Source organism: Xenopus laevis, chromosome 5L, assembly GCF_017654675.1.
Source record: "Xenopus laevis strain J_2021 chromosome 5L, Xenopus_laevis_v10.1, whole genome shotgun sequence".
Classification (NCBI taxonomy): domain Eukaryota; kingdom Metazoa; phylum Chordata; class Amphibia; order Anura; family Pipidae; genus Xenopus; species Xenopus laevis.
The window spans coordinates 159,545,647-159,573,285 of NC_054379.1; the positions used below are offsets into that span (position 1 = coordinate 159,545,647).

General features: G+C 40.7%; 1 protein-coding gene across 4 annotated transcripts in view; it reads left to right on the forward strand.

The window, feature by feature from the left end:
* Positions 1–27,639, forward strand: part of supt3h.L (SPT3 homolog, SAGA and STAGA complex component L homeolog) — a 307,390-nt gene that overhangs the window by 165,814 nt on the left and 113,937 nt on the right. The gene's annotated exons all lie outside the window — the stretch shown is intronic.

The following is a 27,639-nucleotide window of genomic DNA, read 5'->3' on the forward strand; positions in this document are numbered from 1 at the left end:
TACACGGGGAATAACCGCAAAACTGTTGGGCTTTGAGCAAAAAATCTTTCCATGTCATGTGACATGTGACAATTGACCTAGCGTTCTTAAATGAACCCCACTATTGTCTCCATTGCACTAATATTTCATTTTAAGGAGAACTGCCTTTTAAAGTTTCAGCCTCTCATTTTTATCCCATTCTGGCTCCCTCTGGTATTGACCACTAGCTCTTACCCTTTGGAGAGAGACAGATTGGCACAGCACGATTGATCCAGGATTGACCTATTACATTTGCCCTGCTTAAAGAAGACTGAAAGGGCCACATTTGAAGGACATCTGTAAGTCTTAAGGTGAATGTTTCATGTTACAGTTCAGCTGCAACTGAAGCAGTGAAGAAGAAGTGGTATCAGCCCAGATGCACAATGTATTTCCTTTGGATGTTCCATCACCACTCACATATGATACAGCTGCTTGGGCTCTCTGTCCCGAGAAATATTTCAGGCAATTGGGGCTCTGTGTTTTGGTTGAGCTTCTGTACGAGACCTTAATTGATTTTCAGCCTTGGGCCGGAACTTGTTGTTTTTTCCTCTGGAGTCATTTAGCCCTTCCTGCGGCGAGTGTTTATATACTGTCCATTTGGATAAATAGAATATCAGACTTTTTCTAACCTATAACCCTTTAAGCCTGTACATGGAAGTGACGGAGATTTCTCATGGAAGCCTCTCAAGCTGGCTCGACATGCCCTAACCCCAAACAAGTAGATACGGGCAGGAGGGAGAAGACATGGAGACAGCAGGCGGACAAATTGCTTGGAGAAGCCAATGCCTGCAGGCAGCAGACGGCCCTTTGGTGTAGAGGAAGTGAAAGTGCTTTTAATAACCCATTATTCTGACCTCTGATTGAAACAGGAGGAAGCTCTTAAATCAAATCTCCGTGTGCTTATGTCTTACGCACATGCTTGGGATGCCACCATATCTTACTCAGAGACCATATTGGGCTTCTTTGTTTTATTACAGTTTCAGGGGACTTTATACCGATTTAGAAAAGTACATCTACTGCACGGTACTTATGCTCCACTTCCTGAGTAAAACAAGGTACTTCCGTGTCTGAGAGTTGCCTCATTTATTCATAATTGCTTGGTACAGACAATTAAGCCTTCTACTAGTTTCCTGATTATTTGGCAGGGGAGGAACCATTAATATTGAAGTCTACCGGGAAAAGACATGGCCGGACCTGTTCATATAATTGCATGGGGAGAGCAGTGCAAGAGTTGGCTTCAATAATCGCCAAAGAATAGGATGGCCCTGCACCAGCCAGCTACTGAGGCTCCATTTGTACCTGAAAAATGACAGCCACCACGATAGGAGCAGGGCAAACTAATGTGCATCATGTTTCTTAACCTATGAATCTCTCTCTGTATACAGACGTAGAGAGTAAACATTCCTATAATTGGGAAGGTGAAGTTAGTTCACAGTGCTTTCCTCATTGTCAGCGTTCCTTTGTTGGAATCCCTGCATTGGCTTTACTTCTGCCCACGAGGAACACTGTAAGGACCAGTCTGTAGTTGTGCCAATTGTCGCTCACCCTACCATTTCGGCCACATCTGAGCCGAATGAAGACATTAATTAAGAATGAACACACAGGACAAACATTGACGTGCATTTGGTGTCGGTGAAAATCGCAGTAAAAACAAGTCGCTAAAATATATAATTGTACTGTGAATTGTGCCAATTGTGTAACGAACTTGCCGGCTGTTGTTGAGTTGGCAAATTTACCATTTAATTCCTTCTATAAAAAAAAAGCCTTATGGATCTTGTAGTGAAGACTTTCTCTACTGGCCACTTGTCTCTTTGATGGTCCTTATGAATTCTTCAGAAATTGTCCTGTATGTTATAGCCCAGAGGGTTGCCACCTTTTCATAAAATTTCCACCGCCTGGTGGTGGGGCGTGGACAAAAGGGATAGGCAGTGATGTAAAATGGGCAGAGCCACGTAGTGCAATGGGCAGAAGGTGGAGAAAAGGTACGTTTTGTTAGGGGTATTTCAAATTTGTAATACCAGCCCCGGCCTTGGCAGGTGTTTTATGGCTAGGCCGGTAAAATACTGGCCGAGTGGCAACCCTACCAGAGGGTGTTCATTTCTAACAGCAATAACTGTACCCAAATTGCAGGGCCCCATGCGACAAAATTTCCTGGGCCCCCTGGGCTACGCCTACTGCAAGCCCCACCTACAGGTCCGCCCTCCCCACCACACAGTAAAAAAACAAAAAAAATATTGGTGGCTTGGGTTCCCACATGTTAATAAAAAATAAAAAGATATTGGTGGTCAGCGCCCCCCCATAAAAAAAACATTTGTGGCCCGGGCCCCCCCCCATTAAAAAATATTGGTGGCTAGGATCCCACATGAGAAAAAAAAATTGGTGGCCAGCCCCCCCCCCCCACCACATTATAAGAAAATTGGTGGCCAGGACCCCTTAAACGTCCATGCCTTCCCGAAGTCAGCAGCTCTCAGAAAGATGGGGGGCCCAGCTAATCAAGTAAGTGTGGCGTGGCAGGGCCCCCCTTTACCCTCGGGCCCCCTACAACTCTCCCCCCCTGTCCCCCCATGATGGCTGCCCTGACTGTACCTTCTTTACCTTTAAGAAGTTTTTTTAGATTTTTAAGATACTGCTATTTGTCTAGCATGAGAAATGTGAATACCTTATGTTTTAAAGGGGTAGCTCACCTTTCAGTTAACTTTTAGTATGCTATAGAATGGCAAATGTTAAGCAACTTTTCATTTGGCTTTAATTTTTTCTTTTTTATAGTTTTTTGAATGATTTGCCTTCTTCTTCTGACTCTTTCTAGCTTTCAAATGAGGGTCACTGACCCCATCTACCAACAAATGTTCTGTAAGGCTTCACATTTATTGTTATCGATACTTTATATCACTCGTCTTTTATATTGTCTCTTATTCAAACCAATACAGGGTCGTTAGGGTCATTTGGCAACCAGATGGCTGTAACTGCGAACTACAGAGCTGCTGAATAAAAAGCTAAATAACTCAAAAACCAACAAATAATGAAAAATCAAAACCAAATACAAATTGTCTCAGAATATCACTCTCTATGTCATAATAAAAGTTAACTCAAAGGGGAACAACCCCTGTAATAATACTCTCCCTACATGTCTTGCATTAGGACTGGCTCTTCAGCACCTTATAGTGAGCCCTTTATTGCATTTGTGGACAAAGTTATGGTGACACTATTGTTTTGAAGGGCAAGAAGGGCATTTGCCTTTTTCAACCCAGCCTGCCCCGTTAGCTCTCAGATTATCATAAAAGGCTAATATTGGCATTATTTCTCTTCCGCCAATTTACATGTATTTATTTTTCAAAGGAAATCTCTCCTTGATTTTGCCGGCAATGGGAAGGTGCTGGAAGGTGTATGGCTTTAATTGCTAAAGGCCAGGAAACAGACCGAGTGGCCGGCTAATTTCAGGCCCGGAGATCTAAGTCTGCTGTTAGAACTTCATTAGCTCCTTGTGTTTGACTGATGGTCTACCAGGAGCTCTGCTTTTGGCTTCATGTTCTCCTCCCGCCCAGCTTTAACCTTAGCTACTTCTGAACAGATTTATGGTGGCCAACTCCATTCATTCCTAAGCCACCTGGTAAAAGTACTTTATGAGCTGCCTTCTCCTATGGGGCTGTAACACAAATCATATCTCAGGCATATGTGTGGCTCCTGCGGGACACACAGTAATGATTTGCTGCCGTGGTGGGGTTATCTGGAGACTACTATAACCACTGCTCTCTGCAAATGATAAGCAGCTCCGACGAGGACTAACCCCATTGCCATTGTAGCAGGTGTCTGCACCCGCAGCCCTAACCCAGGCGCACGCTCAGCACCACAAACAAATTGTAATAAAACCCGACACTCACTAATTTGACAACATTGTGGTCACTTTCATTATTTAGCTCTGAATGCATTATTGTTCTTTCCTCTTTTGTCTGTAAACCACAATTTCACTGAAAAAAAAGAAGTAACAGCTCAACTTTCTTTTATTACTTTATTTTCCCGTCTCCTTAATGCGCATGTTTTTCTAATTAGATCCACTAATAATATGTGGCGGTGGCAGAGCAGAGCGGGCATGTGCCTGGAGGGTTATCCTCAGCAGGAGCCCTATGCAAAGAAAAAAAAATGATAAATATTTCATTATTACTTCAGCCTTACTTTTCCAGCATTCCTGTCCTCCCCATTACTGGTCCTAAAGGGTCAGACATTAGCTCAAGGAAACTCAAGTAATTCAGATTAATGTTCTTGTTGGCTGTGGGGGTTGTCCTAGTTTGGAATCGGAGGTCTGGACATTAGGGTTGGGTCAGACTGTTCCACTGGAGTGCACACAACTTCATATTTGTCCATGACTGTGGTGCCTTGTGCAGGTCCCACCACTCTATGACATCATCTATGAAGTCATCAGAATGGGCAGGTTGGATCTGGGTTCTTAAGCAATTTATCAACCTGATGGTACTGTACATTGGACACCAGTTGAGAAAGTGCAGGTCATGGCAGGTGGAGGTCTGGAAATTCCCTTTCTGCCCATCTGTCTGCTAATCATCATCTGTCCCTAAAATGTGAATTTTTCTTCTCTCCCATATGGATATATTTTAGTTATTGATCTTCCCTCTGTTGGTAAATGAGAGAGTTGAGTCTGGATATCAAAGCAGGCTTCTCAATCAACACCAACAATCACAACTCAATCTCCTTTCATTTTGTTCTATGGTAGAAACCCACTGCGGCTTCTCCCCCGGAAAACGTCCTCCTTTATTTCCTCGTTGATTGCACAGTAGGATTCTACTACGCAGGTGTTTCAAAGTGTTCTCCATTACCCCGTGCCCTGTGTTTTTGCAGCTGTGCAAATGGTTCAGAGTTGGTTATAACAGCAGGCGGCTGAGCAGTAGCATCTCATGACCCAAGAACATTCACTGAACCCCACCACTTCCCAGAGGCTATAAATGGGTTAAAACATATTTACCGGGTAGAACGTCTATCAGTGTTATCTGTAGAAGCAGGGCCAAGCTTTACAGAGGATTCAAGTCTCTAGCTCCTTTCAGAAACAGCCATTTGGGTTTTCCTGTAGAACCAGATTGGTTCTCCTCTGCCGCCTGCCCGCGCCGTCTGCCTCCATCTCTAAAGTATGCGTGCAAATCCTTTCGTCTCCGTGACTTAGTGGTTTTACGGCAGGTTTTGACTGACAGCAGTTGTGTTTTCTGGAGCGGATACCGGTTTGGATAAAGAAAGTTCAAATAGACACAGATATTCAGTGTGGTACAGTGCCAGCGATCAACTGAGACCCCCTGTGCCCTGAAAATATTTGGGGCATAAATGCTCTTTGGGTGGGAGCAGACCTGGTCTCTAAGGGAGACTTATCTAAATAAAGGAACATTTTGGACTCGTTTAAGTTGTCTATGCCAAGGCAAAGCATATACAAACCAATTAGTTCAATCACCAACTTGCTCCTTGGGGCATTCACATAAAAATTAAGGATTTGACAGGATAGAAGAAGGGACCTGTTGCATCAGCAGATAAGATGTTCAAACCTAGAGTCCGACTGGGAGGCCCAAAAGACCCGGAGTCCGCCCAGTCCGACCCTGTTCAAACCTGCCTGATTCCCAAACTGACCAATATCCATAATACATGGATATTGGTCAGGATTGGCAGCCCACCTTGCACAAATAATTGTAAGAAACTTGATTTTGTACAATATAATAAGTACACGTATGACCAGCTGTAGGGGCAGATTTATTAAAGTTCACATTTTGTTCCCTTTGCTCAATTTCAACTGCAACCTCTGTTTTTTTTTTCCCTGCAGGTAGATTTTTTATTTTACATTCATAAAAAGTGAGGGACAAACATTTCACAATTTCCCCCGATGTACTAAAGCGGTTTTCGAAATATTGCCGTTCGTTTTCTCTCCCACATTTTTCATTAGGTTTGAGGCTGCAAAACTAATAGCCAAGGGCAAAATATGAAAACGTTGATACATCTACAAAATGTATAAATGCACAAAATCTTGGCTATGATGCGAGTTATATTTTTAAAAAAATCCAGTGGTGGAAATAATAGGAACGTAAACTGTTTTTTTTTCCTTCTTCTCTAACATATTTCTGAAAAAACTTTTTTTCAATCATTTTTACAAATTTAACTTTTAAAAAAAAAATCTAATTATAAAATAGCTTGTATGTTGTAAACACACCTCCCATTGATTCTATAGAGGCTCTGTTGAGTTAACCTGCCACATTTTTTTTCATTTGAATTTTTGAGATTTTTTTTTTATTGACTCAATATACAGGTATGGGGTCTGTTATCCAGAATTCTCAGGACTTGGGGTTTTCTAGATTAGTATAAGGAGATCCAAATTCTTTAATGTGGATCTCCATACCTTAAATCTACTTAAAAAAAAAATCTTAAACATTAATTAAACCCAATAGGCTGGTTTTGCTTCCAATAAGGATTAATTATTTCTTAGTTAGGATCAAGTACAAGGTACTGTTTTATTTCTTACACAGAAAAATAAATAATTAAAAAAGATTTGGATTATTTGATTAAAATGGAGTCTTCCCATAATTAGAACATTTCTGGATAACTGGTTTCAGGATAAAGGATCCCATAACTTTAGGTGTTTGGGAAGAATTTTTTGAGAAAATAACCAATAATAGCAAATGCCTGAAGACCAACAACTCCGAGCAACTTCACTTCACTGGAGAAAAAGGAAACCATATAAAAAAATGTATTAATTATTTGATTAAAATGGAGTCTATGGGAGACGGCCTTCTTGTAATTCGGAGCTTTCTGGGTAAGGGGTTTCTGAATTCTCACAATGGACACTTTTGGGAAATATGTGATTTTTCTGAAGAATTTTTGAGAACATAACCAACAGCAACAAATGCCTGAAAACCCGACAACTCCGGGTAACTTCACTAGTTCTCAACGATGTCTGGAACGGTTGGACACAATGGAATCAGCGGTGTGTCGTACAGATGGTTCTCCTTTCAAGAGAATATTCTTGATTGTAAATCCCGTCCATGTGCACTCGCAGTACATGCAGAAGTAATAAAGGAAGAGTTCATCTTGGTGCAGGCGGTAGGGGTTTTTTTTTCATTCTTCAGGGTCACTGAATTGCAATGTTTAAGCGTGGCCTTCCACTTCAAAGATCAGTACCCTAACCGCAAAGCCGTCGGTTTTTGCCAGCTTGTTATGGCGTTCCTTTGTATTTCTCCCTGCCGCTATCTGACACAGAGTCATGTTCGGCCAGATTTTCATGCACAATCTAGGCTGCAGTTTAACACTAATCCACTTCATTAGGCTGCTCCTGCTACCAGCACTATAAACATGATCTACAGCCCCTCTCGCTTTATTCGCCTCCCCCCCCCACTCAGCAGACGGTAATACTATACACTTAATTTCCACATTTCTGAAATTCCCCAGAAGAGGCGATTTAAAAATGAAAACAGTGCTCGCATTAACTCAAATAATCCAGTGGTCTAAACAATCCGTGAATGGCCCCGTTCAGTCTTCTTGCTGCTATTCTGCAAACAGAGCCCAAACCCCAGCCCCTGAAATAAAGGCCCCTGTTTTATGGGTCCCTGTTTTAAAACCGTAATAAAGTTTCCTGGGCAGGACATTAATTAGAGAGGTTATCAAAATAAGAGCAACTGTTATAATTTGCGATTGTGTAAAATGGAGGAAGTGGAGGCACCGTTGGGAGCTCATGAATCACAAGATGGAAGCAATCTTCTGGCTAACTAAACATTCAGACTTTGTACTAAGTCACCGCGTGTGTATCCAACTCCACAAACCGGAACCTGCCTTGTGTTTACATGAAATGGATAAAGCCATGCACGGCGACCATCTGGGGCAAATCCGTCCAGTATCTCCTTTTGCTCCTACTGTAATCTGAATTGAACCCTACGTATACATCAACCTGCCCCAGACCCCGAAAGATGAAGAAAGAGATGGAAGCTACGGAGATCCTATGTCATTAGGGAGATGCGTTCCTGAATATTTATTTATTTATTAAAATCCAAATGTTAAAATCTCGAAAAATTTACTAGAATACTAGTATTTTCAAGATTTTATACCTGTACCCTGATGCTCCAAAAAGCCGAATCCTAAAATTCATCATCACAGACCTGTTGAGGTCCTGTATAAGTCAATGGGAGGGGCACCTATCTCAATTTGATGTTTTCTTGGTCTGCGCTGGGTTTAAACCAAAAATCGGACTTTTTTCAGGCAAAATCACGAAAAAATTAGAGCAATTTGGGGAAAAAGCCCCCAAAAAAATTGAGCGATTCAGGTTTCTGTTCGATTTTATTGAGTTTTTCCGCTATCTTATTAAATCAAGTTTTTTTTTATTAAGCTATAAATATATATAATATATATTATATAATACACAAAAGCCATGAATATCTTGTAAATTATATCCTTATAAACGGTGAGTTCTGATGTCATCAGTTATAAACGGTGAGTTGTGATGTCATTTCTGTCACATGACTCAATGAAATTTGTGTATTATAATAAATAAAGTACCCCCAGTTGCAAAGGCCTTCAGCCTCGTGTTTTTATATGGTCATGAAACTCCTGGGTAACTTATAATATCCTCATAATTTACAAGAGGGGGTACTTTATTCACTATATATTATATAAGCACTGCGTATCTTGACAGCGCTATATAAATAAATGATGATGATGATATATTATATAATTATATTATTCTGTGAATTAAATCGCTTTTATTAGCATGTGTGTCCACACAGATGCTAATAAAAGTGATTTGATTCACAGAATAAGTTGGAGTGCGGTTCTATGCAACCGATTAAGTAATACTTTTTTGAACCTGCACCCACATTAACATAATAAATCCGTATTCGAGTGCGGCTTCCTGAGAACATATATAATAAATATATGATTATATGTAAACGTTAGCAGTTATTTGCTGAATCAATATCGCCTTTATACTACATAAGACCTGTGAGTGCTTGCCTATCTTCGGATGTCTATCTACTTATCTGCTGGTTGCACTCAGGCACTTTCTATTAGGGATGCACTGAATCCACTATTTTGGATTCGGCCGAACCCCCGAATCCTTTGTGAAAGATTCGGCCGAATACCGAACCGAACCCTAATTTGCATATGCAAATTAGGGGGGGGGAAACAGTTTTTACTTCCTTGTTTTCTGACAAAAAGTCACGCAATTTCTCTCCCCACCACGGATTCGGTTTGGCTAGGAAGAAGGATTCTGACGAATCCGAATCCTGCTGAAAAAGGCCGAATCCTGCCCAAATCCCGAACCGAATCTTGGATTCGGTGCATCCCTACTTTCTATACATTTATACGCGCTGTGCCGGCTCCCAACAGCTCTCTATATAGGGGGCGTTTGCATATACAGGAGATGCCTAGAGGTTTTGGGCCTATATGTGTATATTATTATTATGGATATTTCAGTGGTGATCATATTTTGTTCTCTTTTTTGGGTTCTCCCCGTGAAGGCCACCACTGAACCAGTGAGCGTTTCATGAGCGCACTTTCAGCCTGGCACAAAATCCCGCAGAACATCACCTTATCTGATCTCAAATAAACTCGCTGGTTTGGGAGTTGGTATTTTTAGGAAGACTGACTTGTTAGAGGAATTATGCAGTTACAAGTCAATGTGGTCACAGCTGGTTTTGGTTTCTTGGTTAATCCACCTGATTAGAAGCAACAGGTCCTGCTGTTTTCTTATTCCTCACACTGACACCTAGTGGTCACCCGACGGGGTCACCCTATACCGAGTAGTTTCCATAATCGTCACGGATCAGCCCAAGTGTTGCTAAAAACAATTTAATTATCAGCAAGGGCCTTGAAATCAAATACTTATTTATAAAGGTAAAACATACGACATGCTTAGTTCCCCTGTGTGCGTCACTTTTGTATGTGCTGTTACAACAGAATTTTTGCAATTATCGGCAAACTTAGGGGGTTATTTATCAAAGTCCGAATTTATCTGCTACAAACTCCAATCAAATCCGCTCAGGTTTTTTACGCTTATTTATTATTACATTTTCCCCCAAAAAATTGCTTTGGGGGGAAAAAAAAATCTGATTTTTTTTCATCTGATTTCAACAATTTTTTTCGGCATTTTGACCCGAAAACTTTGAAGTTTTGCATGAAACCCAGCGCATATCAAAAAATCATTGGGACTTCTCCCATTGACTTATATGCCAGATTCAGACTTTTTCATCATCGGGGTTTAATAAATTCTGAAAAATTTGTGATTTTTTTTTAAAAGTCTGATTTTATTAAAAGAATTAAAGTTTTTCGTGATTTTTGCATTCAGAGTTTAGTAAATAACCCCCTTGGAAAACTGCATGGAGAACAGTGTAGATAGTAAATTGTATAAGCAGCACTTATGCAATTTTACTAAATATGCTGGTTTTAGTGCAAGATTTTGGCAGGGTTTTCCCACAATATTTTACACCCATCATTTTTAAAAACATACATGTTTAACCCTGCGAATGTAACTCCTTGTAATACTTAGGAGGTTATTTATCGTAATCCGATTTTTTTTTTTTTTTTTTTTTAAATAAAAAAGTCCTACCAAACTAGAATCCACGATGTGACCTTACTTATTATTAAAGAAGCATGATTTCATCGGATTGGGGACAAACTCTATAAAATTGAGCAAAAATCCGAATCATACGTTTTTTTCTGGCTTTTTCTTGAAATAGTCGGATTTTCGGGCTAATTCCAGCACAGACCACAGAAACGATCAAATAAGATAGGGACCTCTCCCATCAACTTATAGACAAACTCGGCAGAACTGAGACCTTATTTATTATTAAAAAAAGCATGATTTCATTGGATTGGGGACAAACTCGATAAAATCTAGCAAAAATCCGAATCATACGATTTTTTCGGGCTTTTTCTCGATAATAGTTGGATTTTCGGGCTAATTCCAGCACAAACCACAGAAACTATCAAATAAGATAGGGAACTCTCCATTGACTTATATACAACCTCGGCAGATCTGGGATGCCGGATTTCCTTTGACATTTTGCATCCTCGGGGTAGAATAAATCTCATAAAATTCTAGTTTTTTTTTTTTTTACACTTAAAATTCGGATTTTATAGTCGAATTTTTCAAGTTTTTGGCATTTGGGCTTTAATAAATAACCCCCTTAATGTTTTCCTGCATTTGAAGTAATTTTTTCACACTTTACACCAACTTTTCCATCAAGCCTGATTTTGTTTTCCTGGATTTTACTTTTTTTTTTTTTTTTCGGTCTCTTGGAAGAAATAGAGTTTTGTCTGTTTATTTTCAGAGTATATCATTCTAAGTAAGCAGGTGAGTAAAGGTATAGGATCTGATATCCGGAAACCAGAAAACTCCAAATTACAGAAAGACCATCTCATATAGACTCCATTTTATCCAAATATTCAAAATTTTTAAAAATGATTTCTTTTCTCTGTAATAATAAAACAGTAGCTTGTACTTGATCCCAACTAAGATATAATTAATCCTTACTGGAAGCAAAACCAGCCTATTGGGTTTATTTCATGTTTACATGATTTTCTAGTAGACTTAAGGTATGAAGATCCAAATTACAAAAAGATCCCTTATCCGGACAGGTCCCATATCAGTACTTAGATAAACCTCGTGAAATCTCATCCAACATTTATTTTTTTAAAAAATGGCTGTTTTGTAATTTGAAATTTATTTGATAAATTCTTTATTGCAATTCTAAATCTGGCCCAAGTTGCAACAAAATTTACTTTAATGAAATCATTTTGCTTTCTGTGTTCCCGCCAGCCTTAAATGTTGTGTTTTGTTACTAGAGTCACAGCTATTGGTTGCTAGGGAGGCTGCATGTAGAAAGTGGTTTAAATTCCAGGTTTTCCTTTTTTCCCCCTGTATTTATTTTACTTATATATATCACTTATTCTCATTTTCTGTTCACAGTTGCTAAACGATTTTGTATTTAAAACTGTACGTGGTTGCTGGAAAAATACGTTTATCCAGAGAACTACGTGGGGCGTTATAAAGGTATGGAACCTGTTAACCAGAATGCTGGGTTTTCTAGATAATAGGTCTTTCTGTTATTTGGATCCCCATATCTTTAGTCTATTAAAAACTTATTTAAACATATCCTTGTTTTGCCTTCAGTAAGGATTCATTATATCTTCGTTGGGATCATGTATAAACTTAGAATTAGAAAATAATAATTATTTTATTAAAATGGAGTCTTTGGGGGGGCGGCCTCTCTGTAATTGGATGGATAACAGGTTTCCAGATAACATTAGGGTTGCAACCTGTCTGGTTTTGACCATAACAGCCCAATTTTTGGAAGGGCTGCCCGGGTCAAGACTGCCTGTCCGGTTTTTCAAATTAGGAAAATTGGGCAGTATTCCCTGAGATTTTTGGGGGCGATCGCTGCATCATAGCTCCGCCCCTGATGTTACAACCCACCCCCCGGCGCATCATGGCTCTGCCCCAGTTACCCACCCCCTGTCCACAGTCCGATTGGGCAAAAGGTGGCAACCCTAGATCCCATACCTGTACAGTTCAGTTAAAGGGAAAACTATACCCTGTTTATAAGCAGGCTTTACCTTCACTTGTAACAAATGTTGAGTAAAACACCTTGACATTATATCCATTTGCTTAGGGGACATTATTTTATATGGATTTATTCTTATCACTGGGGGCAGCCATGATTGCAGTGATGAGTCATGCGCAGACTTGTCTAAATCCCGCCCTCTAGTGGAGAAACTGGTAATAAGCCTGTTCAGCTCCACCAGGCAATAACCTTTGGGACGTCTCATCTCCCAATTAAAGGTCTACCCTCTCTTTTTTTTAAGAAATAATGTAAATTTTGCAAAGTCAGGGGCATCCAAACTGCTGCCCTAAGGCTGTGTTTATGTTGGCATTCTGTTGTAGTTCAGCGGCACCTGGATGCTTGTAGTTTTTCCATTCTTCTGCTAAGTGGATTAAGGACATGAGTAGAGGAATAAATAGAGCCACAGAACATTTTCAGTTGGAGGGTGTTGTTCCGCGCCTGCCTTAGTCTGAATGTTGTTTCTCGGGCCGAACAACACAGGAAGAGCTTGCATTCCTCCGTCCATGGGCCCAAGCCCAGAGGTAGCAGTATTTCTGCTCCGTAATTAAATACAGATGTTCTATCTTGTTTCCAGGTTAATATTAGCTGTGCTAAGGCCCTTCAACACAAACACACACAGAAACATTTCAAGCTTTTTGCTCTGCTTTTAAATGTCTGTTTAATTCTTGTTTCTCTGTTTGTTAGTGCTCAGAATAACCTCAGCCTTGTCTCCCCGGTTATTTCAGGAGCAACTCCCGCTGTGTATGAAAAGCTCATTGTTCTCTTTAGAGCAAAGGTTCCCATACTGTAAAGTTACCCCCCCATTCCAAATCAGCTGATGGGGTCACTAGGGTGAGATATGGTGATTATTTATACCCTGGGTACCCCTGGAACTATAGCAGGGTGACACCCCAATGTTTCTATATATCTGTAACCTTGTTATGAGCTAAGGGGGCCCAGTCTGAAGGTCAGTTAGGGGGAGATTTGGGGTGAGTGTTTATTTGTACCCTGGGTACCCCTGGAACTATAGCAGGGTGACACCCCAATGTTTCTATATATCTGTAACCTTGTTATGAGCTAAGGGGGCCCAGTCTGAAGGTCAGTTAGGGGGAGATTTGGGGTGAGTGTTTATTTGTACCCTGGGTACCCCTGGAACTATAGCAGGGTGACTGTTACCCCAATGTTTCTATATATCTGTAACCTTGTTATGAGCTTATGGCCTTTTTGGGGTGAGCACTATAGTGAACTAAATATGTTGGAACTATAGTGGGATACATACATTGTATCCTGTATCATATGTTTTATAAATCCTTAATGTTATTCTAAGTTAATAGGGGCCATGCTGAGTTACAAAGGGCGGTGCCTGAAAGTGAACTTCTATTTGTGGCGTAGCCCTTGTGTTACTACAGAATCTCCAAATTGTCTAAATCACAGGATAAACATGTTGATCTATATGTTTGTATCTGACTAGTTCCATTTCCTCAGGGGTTTAATCAGCCTATTAATGAGCAGGAAGAGCAATAGAATATGGGAATGAGAGGCTCCTGTGCAAATGAGTAAATATTAATACTACGGAATCCCTGCAGGAAAGGGAGATAATCTGAGTGGTATGTTAATAGATTGTGCCGGGAAGCCCCCTTACTCTGTGTTTTTCTGTTCAGATGTCCCTACATGGCTCATATTAACTACCAGCAGCATAGGTATTCCCCTGTACTAAGCACAATTCAGCAGGAACAGCCCCTATGTTTGCTCATAGTCTGTACAGAGAGATCCCATAAAACTATGGCAGCATAGGTATTCCCCTGTACTAAGCACAATTCAGCAGGAACAGCCCCTATGTTTGCTCATAGTCTGTACAGAGAGATCCCATAAAACTATGGCAGCATAGGTATTCCCCTGTACTAAGCACAATTCAGCAGGAACAGTCCCCTAAGTTTGTTAATAGCCTGTACAGAGAGATCCCATAAAACTATGGCAGCATAGGTATTCCCTGTACTAAGCACAATTCAGCAGGAACAGTCCCCTAAGTTTGCTCATAGTCTGTACAGAGAGATCCCATAAAACTATGGCAGCATAGGTATTCCCTGTACTAAGCACAATTCAGCAGGAACAGTCCCTAAGTTTGCTCATAGTCTGTACAGAGAGATCCCATAAAACTATGGCAGCATAGGTATTCCCCTGTACTAAGCACAATTCAGCAGGAACAGCCCCTATGTTTGCTCATAGTCTGTACAGAGAGATCCCATAAAACTATGGCAGCATAGGTATTCCCCTGTACTAAGCACAATTCAGCAGGAACAGTCCCCTAAGTTTGCTCATAGTCTGTACAGAGAGATCCCATAAAACTATGGCAGCATAGGTATTCCCTGTACTAAGCACAATTCAGCAGGAACAGTCCCTAAGTTTGCTCATAGTCTGTACAGAGAGATCCCATAAAACTATGGCAGCATAGGTATTCCCCTGTACTAAGCACAATTCAGCAGGAACAGTCCCCTAAGTTTGTTAATAGCCTGTACAGAGAGATCCCATAAAACTATGGCAGCATAGGTATTCCCTGTACTAAGCACAATTCAGCAGGAACAGCCCCTTAAAACTATGGCAGCATAGGTATTCACCATTTACTAAGCACATTTCAGCAGGAACAGCCCCCTAAGTTTGCTTATAGTCTGTACACAGAGATCCCCCATAAAGCTATGGTAGCATAGGTATTCCTCTGTACTAAGCACAATTCAGCAGGAACAGTCCCCTACGTTTGCTCATAGCCTGTACAGAGAGATCCCATAAAACTATGGCAGCATAGGTATTCACCATGTACTTAGCACAATTCAGCAGGAACAGCCCCCTAAGTTTGCTCATAGTCTGTACAGAGAGATCCCATAAAACTATGACAGCATAGGTATTCCCCTGTACTAAGCACAATTCAGCAGGAACAGCCCCTTAATTTGCTCATAGTCTGTACAGAGAGATCCCATAAAGCTATGGCAGCATAGGTATTCCTCTGTAGTAAGCACAATTCAGCAGGAACAGTCCCTTAATTTGCTCATAGTCTGTACAGAGAGATCCCATAAAACTATGGCAGCATAGGTATTCCCCTGTACTAAGTACAATTCAGCAGGAACAGCCCCTTAATTTGCTCATAGTCTGTACAGAGAGATCCCATAAAACTATGGCAGCATAGGTATTCCCTGTACTAAGCACAATTCAGCAGGAACAGTCCCCTAAGTTTGCTCATAGTCTGTACAGAGAGATCCCATAAAACTATGGCAGCATAGGTATTCCCCTGTACTAAGCACAATTCAGCAGGAACAGTCCCTTAATTTGCTCATAGTCTGTACAGAGAGATCCCATAAAACTATGGCAGCATAGGTATTCTTCTGTACTAAGCACAATTCAGCAGGAACAGTCCCTTAATTTGCTCATAGTCTGTACAGAGAGATCCCATAAAACTATGGCAGCATAGGTATTCCTCTGTACTAAGCACAATCCAGCAGGAACAGTCCCTAAGTTTGCTCATAGTCTGTACAGAGAGATCCCATAAAACTATGGCAGCATAGGTATTCCCCTGTACTAAGCACAATTCAGCAGGAACAGTTTAAGTTTGCTCACAGTCTGTACAGTGGGAAAATATCAAGTTATAGATTTCCTTTAAATATAATATATTTTTAGCTGTTTGTTGTATTCCATTCGATTAACCGTTTCTGCCATTGCAGAGACTTCTCTGTTAATCAAAGTCTGATGAAGAGTACTCAGGATATAATATTAACTTCTTTGGGTTGTCAGCAGAAACATTTATTTGTAGGAAACAGAGACCCCAGTTGATATTAAGTAACTGATAAATGGATTAAGGATCTGTAATAAACATCCCAATCTCCATCGTTTGGGCTCTGATCAGAGGAATGGCTCTACTTCAGCTCAATTACAAAAGCAGATTTCATAAAGGAAATCATAAACCAGTTCTTGGCTGGAGGGTTGCCATCTAATCTGACCTGGTCCCATACAGGCCATAAATATGCTCTGCAGTGCTGATGTGTCTACCAGAAATCACCCACATTTTGTGAGAGACACCCTCATTTAACCCCCCCATCACCCAATCATCCGTAACAGCCACTCTCAGTAATTTCCATCCGAATATTTACTCACTTGCTCTGTTGAAATGAAGAGAATCGGCACCGGAGATATTAGTACAGGTCTGGGACCCGTTATGCAGAATTCTATAAACCTGGGGTTTTCCTGATAAGGGGTCATTCCATTATTTTGATCCTTATACTATAAAAACCATTCAAACATTAGAGGGCAGGTTTATCAAAGGTCAAGGTGAATTTTCGAATGAAAAAAATTTGAATTTCGAACTATTTTGTGTGTACTTCGACTAGGGAATAATAATAATAGAATTTGAAAAAAAATTTGAATAACGAAATTTATCATGTACTGTCTCTTTAAAAATTCGACTACGACCATTCGCCACCTGAAACCTGCCAAATTGCTGTTTTAGTCTATGGGGGACCTCCTACAACCTATTTGGAGTCAATTGTTGGACTTTGAAAATTTTTTTTTGGGGTAAAAACTTCGAACCAAATACAGACCTATTCGATCGAAAACGGACTTATTCGACCAAAAAAAACCTTTGACTTAATTTCCGTTGGTCTTTTTGAATTTGAATTTCGATGTTTTTTCAGTTCGACCCTTGATAAATATGCTCCTAGATAAATATAATTGTTTTGCATCCAGTAAGGATTGATTAAATCATACTTTGGGTACAATGCACTGTTTTATCATTACAGGGAAAAAAGAATACATTTTTTCATTTTTAATTACAATGGAGTCTGTGGGAGATGGAGCTTTCCGGATACAGGTATGCGACCTGTTATACAGAATGCTTGGGACATGGCATTTTCCAGATAATGAATGTTTTCATAATTTTTATCTTCATACCGTAAGTCTCCTAAAAAAATCATATAAACATGAAATAAACCCAATAGGCTGGTTTTGCTTCCAATAAGGATTAATTATATCTTAGTTGGGATCAAGTACAAGCTACTGTTTTATTATTACAGAGAAATAGGACATTTTCTTCAAATTTTCATAGAAAATTTGGATAAAATAGAGTCTATAGGAGATGGCCTTTCCATAATACGGAGCTTTCTGGATATTGGGTTTCTGGATAATAGATCCCATACCTGCAATAGGTTTCTGAATAATGGATCTCATTCCGGTACCTACAAATGAAAGAGCTGCAGTGAGCACCTATTGGAATCATTGGTTTCTAATAATCTAATAGGATGTTATACACAATGTGAGGCGCCTGGGGTTTTCTTGAAAAGGAATCTTTCTGTAATTTGGATCCCCTTTTTTTGTGAACATGCTAAATATCATGTAAACCTTAAATAAACCAATAGGTTTTGTTTTGCCACTAGTGATAGGAATTTATTCGTCAGGCGTGTATTTCCGTGTTTTGCTGCCGGCACGAATTTGCAGAGAAAATTCACAGGCGTCAAAGTTTAACCATTAACTGGCGATGATTAACAGACGCCCATTGACAAAATTAGCTTTTCGCAAATATTTTACCCGTTTTGCGAATTTCATAGGAAATACTCGAATTTCATGGTGAAACGAAACGGAACAAATTCACTATTTGCCACCAATATGAATAGTTACTATTAAGTACAGGTATAGGATCCCTTATCCGGAAACCCGAAATCCAGAAAGCTCCGAAATACGTAATGGCTGTCTCCCATAGACTCCATTTTATCCAAATAATCCAAATTTCTAAAAATGATTTCCTTTTTCTGTGTAATAATAAAACAGTAGCTTGTACTTGATCCCAACTAAGATATAATTAATCCTTATTGGAGGCAAAACCAGCCTATTGGATTTATTTAATGTTTAAATGAATTTCTAGTAGACTTAAGGCATGAAGACCCAAATTACGGAAAGATCCGTTATCCAGCAAACCCCATGTCCCGAGCATTCTGGATAACAGGTCCCATACCTGTACAATGTCCTGTTTTACTATTACAGAGAAAAAGTAAATCATTTTAATAATGCTTTAGAAGGAGACTATGCAAGATAGCTTTCCTGTAATCCCATACAGGTATGGGATCCTTTATCCGGAAGCCCGTTATCCAGAAAGATCCGAAAGGGAGTCTCCCATAGACTCAATTTTATCCAAATATTCCACATATTTACAAAATGATTTCCTTTTTCCCTGTAATAATAAAACAGTCGCTTGTACTTGATCCCAATATAATTAATCTTTATTGGAAGCAAAACCAGCCTATTGGGTTTATTTAATGTTTACATGATTTTCTAGTAGACTTAAGGTGTGAAGATCCAAATTACAGAAAGATTGATTAGCCGGAAAACTCCAGGTCTTGAGCATTCTGGATAACAGGTCCCATACCTGTATTTGTTCCAATACATGAAACACCATTAGCAAGCACCTATTGGAGTTATTTGTTTCTATCTTATAAATGGAACTGATTCAGAGAGCCAAGTCATTCGGTTGTCCCCAAGTGGTCAGGTCTACAACAATTCAGCCAATCACTGGGTTGCCGAGATGCCTCCAGGTCCATAAAGACAGACACAATAAATCTGAAAGTTCTCCATGTGGATATAAGTCACGCAGCCAACTTGTTTGGATCTCCGTTTCACGTATGGTTTAAGCTGAAGGTCCGTCCTTGCTGACTCGAGCTTCTGGGTGGCTCAGTGCTGAACCAGGAAGCCTGTGCCGCTGACTTGACACGTTTTACTGTTTGAGAGCACGAGTGTCCGACTGCCAACTATTGTTCTTGTTCTGGCAGTAACGGGGGAAAATTAATATCCACGGTTTCACACTCAGGAGAACGCAGGAATTTTGTCTTGTTGCACAATTGAAGGTCTAATTCGGCTAAGAAAAATGTTTATTTCTGCTTCAAAAATATTTGTCTTTTTTTTAAATTTTTTTGCTGTGTGGTATCAGACTCAAAATAGAAGCGGTCTTTTGGATGCAGTCCCCATAAAAAAAAGAGGTCAGTGAGCACCCGTTCTGATATTTTTGGGATTTAAAATAAAGTAGGAGAGAAAGTGCTACGCAGTTCTTCTTGGCTGTATGGGAATCTTCGAAAAATGGCACTTCTAATGTTAGAAAGGAAGGTGGGTTCAAATAAAGTAAAAACCCCTAAGTTATCAATTAAATACACATACCACCCAACTTTCCCTTTTTTAGAGGGACAGTCCCTCTTTTGACAGCTCAACCCGCAGTCCCTCTATGGAAAGTCCCGTTTTTCTCTGCACTGAACAGCCAGAAAAAGAAACATAATTTCTAACTTAATTGGCTTTTGCAGAGAGCCCAAAACAGCGAGAGCAGAAAATAAGATACTTTTGTAACAATTTCGAGATAAGCAAATAAGTAATTGTAACAATATAAGATAACGGGTCTCTTGGGAGAAGTTAGACTCACAGCTTAAAGGGCAATTCCCCTTCATTAGCAAAACTGTAATAACTGAAACAAATACAGAAACAGGTTCAACCTTTCATATTCTGCCAAATTTTGTAAAATGAACTTGGTAATTAGGGGGTGTGGCCGAAAAAATTTCACGGCAAAAAAAATGTTGCAGCAACTTTTTTTTGTCCCTTTTTTTTTATTTCCTAAATGTTGGGCTTCATGAATACAGATGGTATTAACACGACTGTAGAGATAGTATAACAATAAAAAGCCAACAATGGAACAATAACCCTCAATCAAAAAAACCCTGATTTGGCCAGAACTGCTGGTGCCTAATAGTGCCTAAATTGGATATATTTAATCACAAACAGTAAACCTCAAGCTGCATGTTGTAGAGCTTTAGCTCTCTTGCTTATAGGAGAAGGAAAGCTACGGAGGCAGTTTATTGCCAATAGATTAGCCGCAATAGTGCAAGCTAGAATGCTATATTTATTCTATAGAATGTTTTACCATACCGGAGTAAAAAGCTCTAGAAGCTCTCTGTTTGTTTAGGATAGCAGCTGCCATATTAGCTTGACGTGACAACACTTCCTGCCTGAGTCTCTCCCTGTTCACTTATAGCTCTGGGCTCAGATTACAGCGGGGGGGAGAGGAACAAACTGAGCATGCTCAAGCCCTAGCCCTGGAGGTTTAAGCTGAAAACAGGAAGTCTGATACAGAAGCCCATGAGTACACAATAGAGGAGGACTCGGAGCAACATTAGTTTGAGGTTTTACTGGTATATTTAGGTGGACCATTCTGATAAGGTTTACTTAGTTTTAACCTTTCCTTCTCCTTTAAAAGACAAGGAAAGTCCTGTTATACGTTGGGGTGCCAAAGGTTAGGCACCCCCAAGTGATTGCATTTATTTACCTGACCCCCCGGGCTGGTTATCCTATCAGGAGAAAAATGCACCGACCCAGGATTTTTCCACGGAGCGATCCTCTTCCTGCTGATTCTTTTTTCTCATTGCTGTGCATGCGCCGTAGAGCTGAAAGCCGAACCTTAATGAAACAGTCGCTATTTCAATCGTCTGCGCATGCGTCTGCCCCAGGAAATTAGAAGCAGGAAGAGGATCGCTCCGTGGTGCTCACTGGTATAACCCCGGGCCGGTGCAGTTTTCTGCTGATAGGAGCACCAATAGAAGTGGGGAAGTACAGTTCAAGAGAATAACGTGGACACTGGGTGTTGGTGTAATATTGAAGCATATTGCACTATTTTTTTTTTTTTTCTCTGTTGCCATAGGTGCTGATCTACATACAAACTTTGGAGACTTTTTTTTATACAGCTGAGAGACTGTGGAGAGATCGGCAAGAGAAAGTTATTCTAAAAGACAGTTTTTTCCTAAAAGTTTTGGAAATTTTGATCACTCCAAATCCAGCACTACTAACTGATACATTTAAAAAAGAACATGTTTTCCCATGACAGTATCCCTTTAAGAAGACTATGGAAACAATATTGCATGTCTAGCCTTCAGCTTCTGCTGAGATAGTAGAAATTTTTAGTTTAGCAACATCCGAAGCGCCACAGATTTCGCACACCTCCTCTCACATGCATTTTACTGGCATTGGCTACTTCAGGTCAGATTGAGGCCTTAAGGAGATTGTCAATTGTACAGTATGTCTAGCCTTTGGCTTTGGCTAATATAATACATATAGTATTCTAGTTCAGGAACACATGGAGGGCTGCAGATTTTCTAAAGTGTCTGACTGTCTGTACATGATCAAAAACACTTTGCCTTGCAAGGCAACACAATGTCAACTAGTATCTAGATAGTAAGGCTGCAAGCCAGATTTCTATGACTATCCACCTCCATGTAAGACATATAAGTGACTCCAGATGTGGGCCACCATCATATCTATGGATTAGGTAAAAGGGTTGTGAGTTCCACTTGGGTAGATAGTTGAGTTGGGGTTTCTTATAGGGTTCAGGTCCACCGAATGAAACCTTAACAAGACGTTTGTATAACCCAACAGATGTTTCACTGCTCCACCTCTTTTTGGTGGCACGTCACTCTCCGGTTACCCTTTTTTCATATGTTAATTGTAATGGTGCCACGGTAGCTTTGAACAGTTTAGAAGACTTGAAGGCCTTCCTTCATTTTTTTCCCACCTTCATTTTAAGAACAAGGTTTATAGAGTCTGCTCCATCTGGTTACCATTACCTGTAAGATGTTCAGCTTGTACGTGTCTCTTGGAGGTCAACCACCATTGTTCTACAGAAGAGCTTGATGGAAACCAGCTGCAGGACTTTCCCTTCACTTGTGTTCTGTGCAGCACGGATTATATTACCATTCACCCGATGACTTCATGTCTGAGGCAAAAACACTTCTGTACATAAAATCGCTCTTGTCGGCTTGGTGCACCTTATTGAATCATCTGATAATTATTTTTTTTCTTGTGATTTTAGTTATGTTAGTATCTTAATCCTGAGCCCATTATTTAACCATGAACATTCATGTACAGGATTAAACCCTCAGATGTCACAGGCCAAAAACAATTCTGATACTTTAGCCCCTTGTGGTTCTACAACTACTTGGTGAACTAGAATTTTTAGCAAACATTTCTGTGGAAGAGGCTGACACCTCCCTGCCACTTCTGTTTAGAGCCATGTAGATGAGTCAACTCCAAACCAGGCAAGTTAGTACTTTTTGGTCATTCATGCTGGTCAAAAGAGGCCTTGTCTTTAATATAAAGGAATGTTTTTTAACTCAAGTGGCTCATCATGACAACTCTTGACATAGATCATTCATTATTTCTCTTAATTGAATATGAATGTTATGCCATGGGGCAATGTCACCAACAATCCAGCAATGTATCTGCCATAACTGCCCCCTTGGATGCCATCTGTGGAAGCGGGGCAGAACATGGGTTTTAAAACTTTGGTCCGCGTTGTGAAGGGAAGGATCGAGTGTGGGTGGGAAATTTATGACTACTAATGTGGACATGGAGTAAAAATGCATACAACTAATAAAAGAAGGCTGCTCCAGAACCACCTTCCACTGAACGCCGCTGCCTCACAGCTCCTTCATATACTATTGCCATGAGACTCCCAGGTGCTTAGCCACCAGTATCCCAGCGGTAACCAGTACTCTTTATACTCAAAACAAGTGGCACTTTAAAAAGAAGCAGTTATTTATTGCAACAGGCTGCTGGACAACAAGACCTGACATATTTCAGGCATTAAGACCCTGATCATAGACTCAGAGAGTTTTCGAGAAAAATGCATTCGATATAGCCTTACTAGGTTGCAAGACATGTCAACTCTTAAAAGTCACGCAGTCAAATATCCCACTACCTGTAATTTGCACCATGAATTGCCCTGGCAACTGGAGACATAATAAGATGTATGCATCCATGCAGGGGCATAAGCCTGCAGCTGGGGGGACCCAGGAGGTTTATGGGGCCCCATGATGTCCATATAATCAGTTTCAACATCTATTGGTAAAACAGAACAACCTCTGGATATGTTGGGTGCCCTCAAATTAATTTGCTGTGCAGCCAAGCAACATCTAGTTACTCCACTGCATCCTTGAAGGGCAAGGACTACGTTTCCACCATAAATACATCTATGCCTGCAGCACTTTGTTCTTGGTGCAAGTGGGAGTCCCCTATCCCGTCCCCTTACTTGTGTGTTATACAGATGAGCAAGTTATCTAGGCTGTGCCAGTGACCCATATTCCACTTGTTCTATGGTGCAAAGTTGAGAGTAGGTATGCCTTGTGTGCCGGTGCTTTCTGGATGTACACGTGTAGAAATGGATCCGCACACACACACACAAGATTATTCAGTCAAGGAATGTACCCCTTTTTTTATGCCACCAAACAAATCACCGTTTCGGGGGGGGGGGAGGGAGAAACACCCTCCAGGAGCACTCTCCCTTCATCAGGATCCTGGTACCCGGCTGGGCCAACGGAAGAACGCACCACCATTGCCGTATTGGTGAACTACAGGTGTGTGGTAGGAAAATTACATTGCATCCAAGTTGGTGCTTTCTGGATGAGCATTAAAGGGCACAGGTTTGTGCCCCTTGCCTTTAATATATGAATACCCATGTGCAGCACACTGGTTCATGTATCTGCTGGTGTCTAATTGCTCCCAAGCCGTGGCTGCCTCAAGTGCCATTAAGCTTTCAGCCCAGTGTGAGAAACCTCCATATAAATCAGATATTATTAACACGCGCAGGCTCGGAGCACGTGGCATGTGCCCAAATCCTCTGCCTCAATATAGGTATTCTGCTGCCTGGAATTCCCATAAACCGGTTCCATGTGCTGCCGCTTTATTACATTGGCGCAAGGTGAAGGAAAGGTGAAGAGGGGGGTGGAAACGACTCCGGTTTTAACAGACGCCTTTGTTCTCGGTATAATGAATTAATCCGACCCTACGCTGCACTGAACCAGACCCATTCAGGTCTTTTTATTACTTTACACCGAGCGCGACTTGTCAGAATCCTGTGTGCGCCAGAATTCAGAGTTTCTATAAAGAAATATACATTAGATATAGGAACCAGATACAACCTATAGGTAGTGTTGTTACCATGGAAATTCAGCTCCCGGCATCATCCAATGGTCAAGAGCCAATGCACTTTATTAATACTTATTATAGCCCCTTTTTATATAGCCTCATATTTATGTGCTCCAACTATTAAACGCCAGTGCACTTCCTCTTTATTTATTATAAGCCGTTGTTTATACAGCCCCTTATTTATATCCTGCAACAGCTAAAATCCAGTGCAATTCATTATGCACTCTGTTATTGTTTCATATAATCCTTTATATAGTCATTTATATTCCCAGTGCTTTATAGTAGAAGGAAAGGCTAAAACTAAGTAAGCTTTATCAGAAAGGTTTATATAAATACACCAGTAAACCCTCAAAGTAATTCTGCTCTGAGTCCTCTGTCATAAGAAACACAGCATTTCTTTCCTTCTATTGTGTACTCATGGGCTTCTGTATCAGACTTCCTGTTTTCAGCTTAAACCTCCAGGGCTAGGGCTTGAGCATGCTCAGTTTGCTCCTCTCTCCCACTCCCCCCTCCCTCCTCCCCTCCCTGTTGTAATCTGAGCCCAGTGAGCACCATGGAGCGATCCTCTTCTGGCTTCTTCTTTCTTCTAATTTCCTGGGGCAGACGCATGCACAGACGATTGAAATAGCGACTGTTTCATTAAGGTTCGGCTTTTCGATCTACTGCACATGCACAGCAACGAGAAAAAAGAATCAGCAGGAAGAGGATTGCTCCGAGGTGCTCGCTGGAAAAATCCTGGGTCGGTGCATTTTTTTCCTGATAGGAGCACCAGCCCAGGGGGTCAGGTAAATAAATACGATCACTTGGGGGTGCCTAACTTTTGGCACCCCAACGTATAATAGGACTTTCCTTCTCTTTTAAAGGAGATGGAAAGGTTAAAACTAAGTAAACCTTATCAGAATGGTCCACCTAAATATACCACGAAACCCTCAAAGTAATGTTGCTCTGAGTCCTCTTCTGTTGTGTACTCATGGGCTTCTGTATCAGACTTCCTGTTTTCAGCTTAAACCTCCAGGGCTAGGGCTTGAGCATGCTCAGTTTGTGCCTCTCTCCCACTCCCCCCTCCCTCCTCCCCTCCCTGTTGTAATCTGAGCCCAGAGCTATGAGTGATCAGGGAGACACTCAGGCAGGAAGTGATGTCACACTAAGCTAATATGGCAGCTGCTATCCTAAACAAACAGAGAGCTTCTAGAGCTGTTTACTCGGGTATGTTAAAGCATTCTACAGAATAAATATGTTATAGCTTGCACTATTGTGGCTAATCTATTGGCAATAAATTGCTTTGGTAGCTTTCCTTTTCCTTTAAGTGAATGTTTAAACCCACACAAATATGTCGAGAAGAAGCAGACAGGGCTTGGTTGACATTGAACCCAGCACTGGGAGGCAGCTGAGCCACCTACACAAACTTTGGTTCAGGCCCTTGATCGTAAGAGCGCACCCTTGTGGCGGAAGACATGAAAAAGCCCAGTTGTTAATGTACAACACCGTTCAGGTTTGAGTGTCTCCGCGGGAATCCGCGCAGAAGCCGTATGCAATGCCTAGTTAAGCACAAATTGGCTTCGGATTTAGACACTCATTAAAACTGCTGAGCAGACAAGGGATATGGGTGTTCTCTTGGGTCCAGGCTCTACCAATTATACAGAAACGGGGTCACAAATCCATTATAATGACCACAAAGTTCAGAGGTGCCGTGAGTTTCCCCCGCCAAGTTCCATGCGAGCACTTGGACTTATTAACGTATATATATGTTTTTATTGCACGGAGCCGAGAGGGAGGGGGAGTGTTGCACAACAAGGAAAACACTTAAAAGCATTTCTTTCTGGAAATTCTAATTAAATTTTCACTACCTTCTGGAAGCAGAGATCTTATCATCAAAATCCTTTGTGCCGGTTAAATCCCATCCAAATGTGCATATAAGGAAAATAAAGCAGGGAGGGGGAGGCTAGGGAATGGCATCCCCAAATAATACCAAGTATACCTGCTTGTGGTTCCGAACCACAGAACCAAACGGGACCGCCTGTCCTTCATTATGAATTATTTCTGCTGCTCCAAAAGGTTTTGGTTTTAGCAGTTCTCTTTCATAAATAAATGAGTGATTTCTATTCTGTCTATTGTGAAATGAAGCTGGACACTAATATTTTAGTGATTTATTTATTTAGCACCACCATATTCCACAGCACTTTACAGAGATTCTACATCATTCCCTGCCCCAGTGGAGCTTACACTCTAAGGCCCCTATCACATTCACTATGATCAGTTTTATCAGGGGCCAATGAACCTGCCTGTATGTATTTGAGTGTGGGAGGAACCGTCGAATAACCCACAATGAGAGAACAAATAAAATTCTTGTAGATAATTTCCTGGCTGGAATTGAACCTAGGACCCCAGTCCTGCAATGCACCACTGTGCTATGATTCTAAAGGTAACCAAAGATGACCTGTATCAAATCAGGTTGTCCTCTTTTTGATAAATAATACACAAATCTGTAGTGGATTTTAATAGATTTGCAAGTTTTATTTAGGGTAATGGAATTAAAGGGGAAAAGTTTGCTAGTGGTCTAATTATCCATAGCTACCAATCTGTTGCTGTCTATGGCCACCTTTGTCTTGTTCTGAGCTGTGTCTCCTCTTTGCTTCATTTCAGCCAACCATCAGACCAACTATAACCCCAACTGGCCTTACATGCCCAGATGGTCAGAAGTGTGGTCAACATGAGCTAAAAGACCTGACCAAATATGATCAATTTTACTTTTGGCTTTGGACCCCCCTCTTTAGCTCTCTGAGTATTTTAGGTGTCGTGACTATTCCCTGTTCTACAGTCCTGCAGCGGATCAGGTACCTGCCAAAAAAGCTTGTATCCAGGTGGGATTTTCTGATACAGGTATGAATGCAGATCTGGGGGTTACAGGTCCGGTTGCGAGTCTAATCCATATTTTTTATATTATCTGTATGATCTATATTATCTATATTTTACTCCTTTAAACATTTTATGAAGATTTTCCTGCCACGCCCACTTATGATGATGTCACTTCTGGTTCTCGGCAACAGCACTTCCTGTTTAATGGTGG